Consider the following 6,677-nt stretch of genomic DNA (forward strand, 5'->3'; position numbering starts at 1 on the left):
ATATTGGATTAACGGTTTGGATTTCTACACTATAAAATGAGGACGGAACGAGAGTTTGGGCTCTTGGTTCCTGAGATTATCAGAGGAGAGAACAGAGCAGAAAGCAGAAGGAGGCCACGTGGAGGAGGCCAGGAGAAGCAGCTAAGATGGCGGAGTGCTGAGTGAGATGCCAGTTTGTGTAGAGTTTGTATCTGGGATAAGGAAGGAGATGGGGAACTGAGGAGAATAAGGCTGGTGAGCTAGAAACCTTTGATTCTAGGAAACTCGGATAAGTCAGTGGCTTTGTGAGCACTGAATGTGATTGGGTTTTGGAGCCCAGTGTGTGTTTTTACTTGCCCGCGGGGTGCAAGCTAGAATTAAAGAAAATGGCCTATCAGTTTTTGGCTCCGTTGTTTCTTTACCAACTGTCCGAATCCAATGCGGACCTGCATATGAATGGCCACGATGGTGGCTCCTGGCTTTACAGCTTACTAGCTTGAGCCTAAGGTCGCTGGCTTGAGCAAGGATCACTTGGTCTGTTGTAGCCCCCTCGGTCAAGGTACATATGAGAAAATGATCAATGAACAACTAAGGAGCCTGTTGGGCAGATAAAATGTATTATGCTCACTTTGTTAAAGATGGAGGCCGTCGCCCAGGTGATATTAATGTGTGTTGAGAATCCTTGTAGCCTGGGGCTTGGTTTTGGGATTAAGCCTTTCCCACCCTTTTTGATGTGGGGCGGTACAATCCAATCATGCCTCAGAGAAGTGACTTTGTAGTAGAGACTTCCCTATTTTGTATATTGGATTAGAGGTTGTGAAGCTACAATATAAAATGGGGATGGAGCGGGAGTTCCTGAGGTTAGCATGAGAGAGCAGAGAGAGTAGAACCAGCAGCGGAAGGAGGCCACGTGGAGGAGGCCAGGAAAAGCAGCCAAGATGGCGGAGTGCTGAGTGAGATGCCAGTTTTTACAGAGTTTGTATCTGGGATAAGGAAGGAGATGGGGAACTGAGGAGAATAAGGCTGGTGAGCTAGAAACCTTTGATTCTAGGAAACTCGGATAAGTCAGTGGCTTTGTGAGCACTGAATGTGATTGGGTTTTGGAGCCCAGTGTGTGTTTTTACTTGCCCGCCAGGTGCAAGCTAGGATTAAAGACTATGGCCCACCAGTTTGTGGCTCCGTTGTTTCTTTACCGACTGTCCGAATCCAATGCAAACCTGCATGGGCCAGGCTGCTTTGATGGTGGCCCTGGCCCTGGCTGCTGGCTTTACAGAGCCTCAACTAAAAATTGATGCTTCTCATCTCTCTCCCTTCCTGTCTGTCTGTCCCTATCTATCCCTCTCTCTGTCTCTCTATCTCTGTAATAATAATAAAAAAAAAACCACAAAAAAATAATTTTATGAGCTAGGAGAAGGGGGACCATGGCATTCCATTTCATGCCAAACTTTGATTGAACTGGTTTACATTATATTCACGTCTGCTTTTTTTCATAGGAATTAAGGATAACTGATTTCAGTACCTTAATAGTTGGCTAATTTTAAAAGGTTTCTTAACATAGGTACTACTGGACTAGCAAGTCACAAAAACTAGATAGTCAAAATAGCATTCACTAGGGAGAATGTTACTTTCTCATTAAATCCTGCAGAGACTGACAGGACCAGCAGTCATGAGTAAAATTCACGTATCCCTCTCAGGGACGGCAGAAGATGAGAAAAGGAGAAAGGCACCACTTCACAGGATGCCTGAGGCTGGGGGGCTGGGGAGAAAGGAGGGCGCAAAGTCTAGAACAGAGAAACAAGAAGATAAAATTCCTCTGCTTAGATGTAGAGACCAAGAAATAGAAGAGTTAAAGAATAAAAGAGGCCCTGGCCGGTTGGCTCAGCGGCAGAACATCTGCCAGGCGTGTGAAAGTCCCGGGTTCGATTCCCGGCCAGGGCACACAGGAAAAGCACCCATCTGCTTCTCCACCCTTCCCCCCCTCTCTTTCCTCTCTGTCTCTCTCTTCCACTCCCGCAGCCAAGGCTCCATTGGAGCAAAGTTTGCCCGGGCACTGAGGATGACTCTGTGGCTTCTGCCTCAGGTGCTAAAATGGCTCTGGTCGCAACAGAGCGACGCCCCAGATGGGCAAAGCATCGCCCCCTGGTGGGCATGCCGGGTGGATCCCGGTCGGGCACATGCGGGAGTCTGTCTGTCTACCTCACTACCCCCCCCCCCCGTTTCTCACTTCAGAAAAATACAGAAAAAAAAGAATAAAAGAGATCTATCAACTGGCCTTTGACAGAGCCTTGACTCTCCTCCCTCACCACCATGGAGTTTTGAGCATTCAGCCAAATCCTATACTACTAGAATCCTTATTGGGATGCAGTGTGCATTTATTTCAAGGAAAAGAAGGCAGCAGCAGTGGTCTCCACATCGTGTACCCTTTGCAGAGGAGGAGGGTCACCCTAGGAAAGATGCTCAGCTTCTATCCTGCACCCACATTCCCCACTTCCTCAAGGAAGACAGAACCGAGCACTGTGGGTAGAAATGAAAGCACTCGTACTGCTTTAGAGGGAAGAGTTAGCCTTCTTCTATCTGGATAAGACCAAACTATCTTATCAAAAGGAAGAACACTTCTGAAGTAAGGTTACAGAATCAGCAAATTTCTACTTTTTTACTGTCATTGCCATACAATTTTTCCTCCTTTGCTGAACTCTGAAAAGGAGTAATTTTAACTATTGATACAATCCAATAATAAGTAAAGACATGTACGTAAATCTTCTCCAAACTATCCCTATATGATTCAGCACGACTAAAAATAGTTTGATACATCGATAAGGAAAGTAGAATAAAAATATCTTCCTAGAGAGTACAGAAAAAGACTATATTGAGATGTACTTTGGGCAGGTAACATCAGTGAAGCAGCAAAACAAGGATAACAGTGTTTCTATGTTCCTGAATAATTCTGGTGGCTATGGTGGATACAGAGAATTCTAAATCCTCCCTTTATCATCCCAACACAGATTGCCAATTAAAATCCTCCCAGCAGCTCAAGATAGGAAAAAAACTCAAGCTAAACATAATCCCATGCTCCATTTATATTTATACTTTCCAGATGGAGGCATCGTGGAAAGAGCTTTCACTTCTCTCGAACCCCTCGATTTAATCCTCTGCTCCCAGGCCACCTCCTCTCCCAGCAGATCTATTTTTCGCATCCCTTTATGACTCCCTTTGAACCCCTATCTCTACTATCATCATTTCCTGAAGCAGGATAAAATTTTCTGACACAGGACAGATAAGCACAAGTTGCCTGATACAAAAGGTGAACTATCATACTGCTCCCAGAGGATTTTAGACGGTCACAGCCTTGAAAACTGCCTTCGTGATTTATTCTGATAGACATCTTCTGAGTAAGCAGATTTGGAAAGCGTGTTGCCGGAAAAGCCTCTGCAATACAAATGTAAGTGAAATAGAAATTAAATTTACTCAGAATGAAAACATTGTTTACTTTCATACAGTGCAACTGGGTTATTAAACCCCACCTTTTAGCATCTGATACATGGTACTGAAGTCCCTTCAGAGTCCATCTATTCATCGGCCATTCATCTTTCTTTCTCTCCACTTTTTCTTGGCTTCCATTTATTCAATAACTCATCAAATATTTTCTGAGGCCTCCTATGGGTGCAGCACTGTACTAAGCATGGGAAACAAAAACCAAATGTACATAGAACACACGCTTAGGAGCAACCAGCCCAGTGGGGGACGCAGACTAAAACTCAAGTCATGCCATGAAGGTAATGTGAAGAAGTACGCTCAGGAGACAAAACCGGGCAACTGAGGAGGTGGGCAGGTCATGGGGGGTGGGGGGTGGGGGGAAGAGGAGTACCACTGCGTGAGAGAAGCCAGGGCCACAACTTCAAAAGCAAGTGAAGACTGAACAGAGTCAAGGGAAGGGAAAGGCCTGCTGGTCAGAGAAGAGGGTGCATACAGGCACAGAAACTACATGGGGATGCGCTGGGGGACTAGAGATGAGACCAGAAACTTGAAAGGGCTGTTGTTTCATCTTTTCCTTTACTCCCTCCAGGGTGGTTAGGTGGTGACCTGGTGTTTTTTTTGTTTTGTTGTTTTTTTTTTAAGAAGGCTGGAGACCCTCTAAGGTACCTGAGTGGAAAGCTTATTAAACCCGTTTAACGGAGTCAATGAGAGGATATACTCGCCTCATCCTGGTACCCTTATGCCTTGCCTCAAACATAAGTATATTCAGAAAAATTTAAAAAGACAAAGGGGATGCAAAATATAAAGTACCAGGACCCACGATTCTGTGTCATAACACATGCATAATTCTACTATTAAAATACAAATACTTCCATGCAGGGCCATGTATCAAAAACTGTATCAGTTAGTGGTAGGTAACATCAGCAGGTACTGGTGTCAGAATAAGATAGAGCCTGACCTGTGGTGGCTCAGTGGATAAAGCATCGACCTGGAATGCTGAGGTCGCTGATTCGAAGCCCCAGGCTTGCTGGGTCAAGGCACATACGGGAAGAAACTATGAGTTGTTGCTCCCCTACACCCTACTCCCATCTTTTTCTTTCTCCCCTCTCTCTAGAGTCAATAAATAAAATCTTTTTAATAATAAATAAGTAAAATAAAAAATTTAAGACCCTAGCAAGTTGGCTCAGTGGCAGAGAGTCAGTCCTGTGTGTAAACGTCCCAGGATCAATTTCTAGTCAGGGAACACAGGAGAGGTGCCCATCTACTTCTTCTTTTCAATCAATGAACAATTAAGGTGTTGCAACGTGCAATGAAAAACTAATGATTGATGCTTCTCATCTCTCCGTTCTTGTCTGTCTGTGCCTGTCTATCCCTCTCTCTGACTCTCTCTCTGTAAAAAATAAAATAATATAAAATAAAAAAATAAAAAATAGTTAAAAGCCCTGGCCAGTTGCTCAGTGGTGGAGCGTCGGCCTGGCGTGCGGGGGTCCCGGTTCGGTTCCCGGCCGGGGCACGCAGGGGAGGCGCCCATCTGCTTCTCCACCCCTCCCCCTCTCCTTCCTCTCTGTCTCTCTCTTCCCCTCCCGCAGCGAGGCTCCATTGGAGCGGAGATGGCCCCTGCGCTGGAGATGGCTCCTTGGCCTCTGCCCCAGGCGCTCTGGTCGTGATGGAGCGACGCCCCGGAGGGGCAGAGCATTGCCCTCTGGTGGGCGGAGCATCGCCCCCTGGTGGGCGTGCAGGGTGGATCCCGGTTGGGCGCATGCGGGAGTCTGTCTGACTGTCTCTCCCCGTTTCCAGCTTCAGAGGGATACAAAAAAAAAGAAAGAAAAATAGTTAAAAGGGATAAGAAATTTGCTACCTTTTGGCTTTCTTTAAGTAAAATCTTGGATTATTAGACTAAAGATATCCAAAAAACATTCCTGAATACTTCTTATTTTCATTTCTCTCTCCCTTCCCCCCCCCCTCTCTCTTCCCCTCCTACAACCATGGCTCAACTGGAGCAAGTTAGCCCCAGGCACTGAGGATGGCTCCATGGCTTCCGCCTAAGGCACTACACAAAGAGGTCAGTTGCTGACCAACAAAGCAACGCCCCAGATGGGCACAGCATTGCCCCCTAGTGGGCTTGCTGGGTGAATCCCAGTAGGGGCACATGCAGGAGTCTCTCTGCCTCCCTTCCACTCACTGAATAAAAAATAAAATAAAATAATAAAAAATGTAAGAATTTATAAAAGGAATATGATGGAAAAGAGGATTTAATGACATAAGAACGAAAATAACGTCGGCCTAGCGTGCGGAGGACCCGGGTTCGATTCCCGGCCAGGGCACATAGGAGAAGCGCCCATTTGCTTCTCCACCCCTCCGCCGCGCTTTCCCTCTCTGTCTCTCTCTTCCCCTCCCGCAGCCAAGGCTCCATTGGAGCAAAGATGGCCCGGGCGCTGGGGATGGCTCTATGGCCTCTGCCCCAGGCGCTAGAATGGCTCTGGTCGCAACATGGCGACGCCCAGGATGGGCAGAGCATCGCCCCCTGGTGGGCAGAGCGTCACCCCTGGTGGGCGTGCCGGGTGGATCCCGGTTGGGCGCATGCGGGAGTCTGTCTGACTGTCTCTCCCTGTTTCCAGCTTCAGAAAAATGAAAAAAAAATAAAAAAAATAAGAATGAAAATAACTGAGAGATTTAAATAGAATAAGGATTGGATTAAAAAGGCACAAGAGACACACTACCTATTGCACAGTTTGCCTTGGACCAGCCCTGGTACCCACAAAAGCTTTCCTTGATTAGCCCAGCTAATGCAGCAGCAAACATTATTTTTTGTGGGTTGGTCATTTGGGATTCATTCAATGAAATAGATCTCCCATTATATAATACCAAATCAGCACCAGTCCCAGAGAATCTCATACAGAACTGCCACCAAACCTTAATCAACAAGATAAAACAACAGCAGAAACCTGAAAAGGTTAACTGTTAAATGCTACTTAAACTGTTCCAGAGCTTAGAAAAAACTCAAGGGAAACACAAAATTTTTATAAAGTAAATAGAGCACTGACTAAGCCCTGACTTAGATTACCCAAAAAGAGAAAACTTCAGACCAATTTCATGCATAAATATTAATGCTAAAGTCCTAATGGAAATATCAGCAAGTATTGATAGAAGCAGCAGCCCATTAAAGGAATACACATGATGAAGGGGAATTTATTACAAAAATTCAAGAGGAGACTAGCATTAGA

The 6,677-nt window shown here is 45.7% G+C and overlaps 1 protein-coding gene across 4 annotated transcripts in view; it reads right to left on the reverse strand.

The window, feature by feature from the left end:
• The window catches only part of DST (dystonin), a 508,664-nt gene that overhangs the window by 456,800 nt on the left and 45,187 nt on the right, over positions 1-6,677 (reverse strand). The window lies entirely within an intron of this gene.

This window comes from Saccopteryx bilineata, chromosome 1 (assembly GCF_036850765.1).
Source record: "Saccopteryx bilineata isolate mSacBil1 chromosome 1, mSacBil1_pri_phased_curated, whole genome shotgun sequence".
Lineage (NCBI taxonomy): Eukaryota > Metazoa > Chordata > Mammalia > Chiroptera > Emballonuridae > Saccopteryx > Saccopteryx bilineata.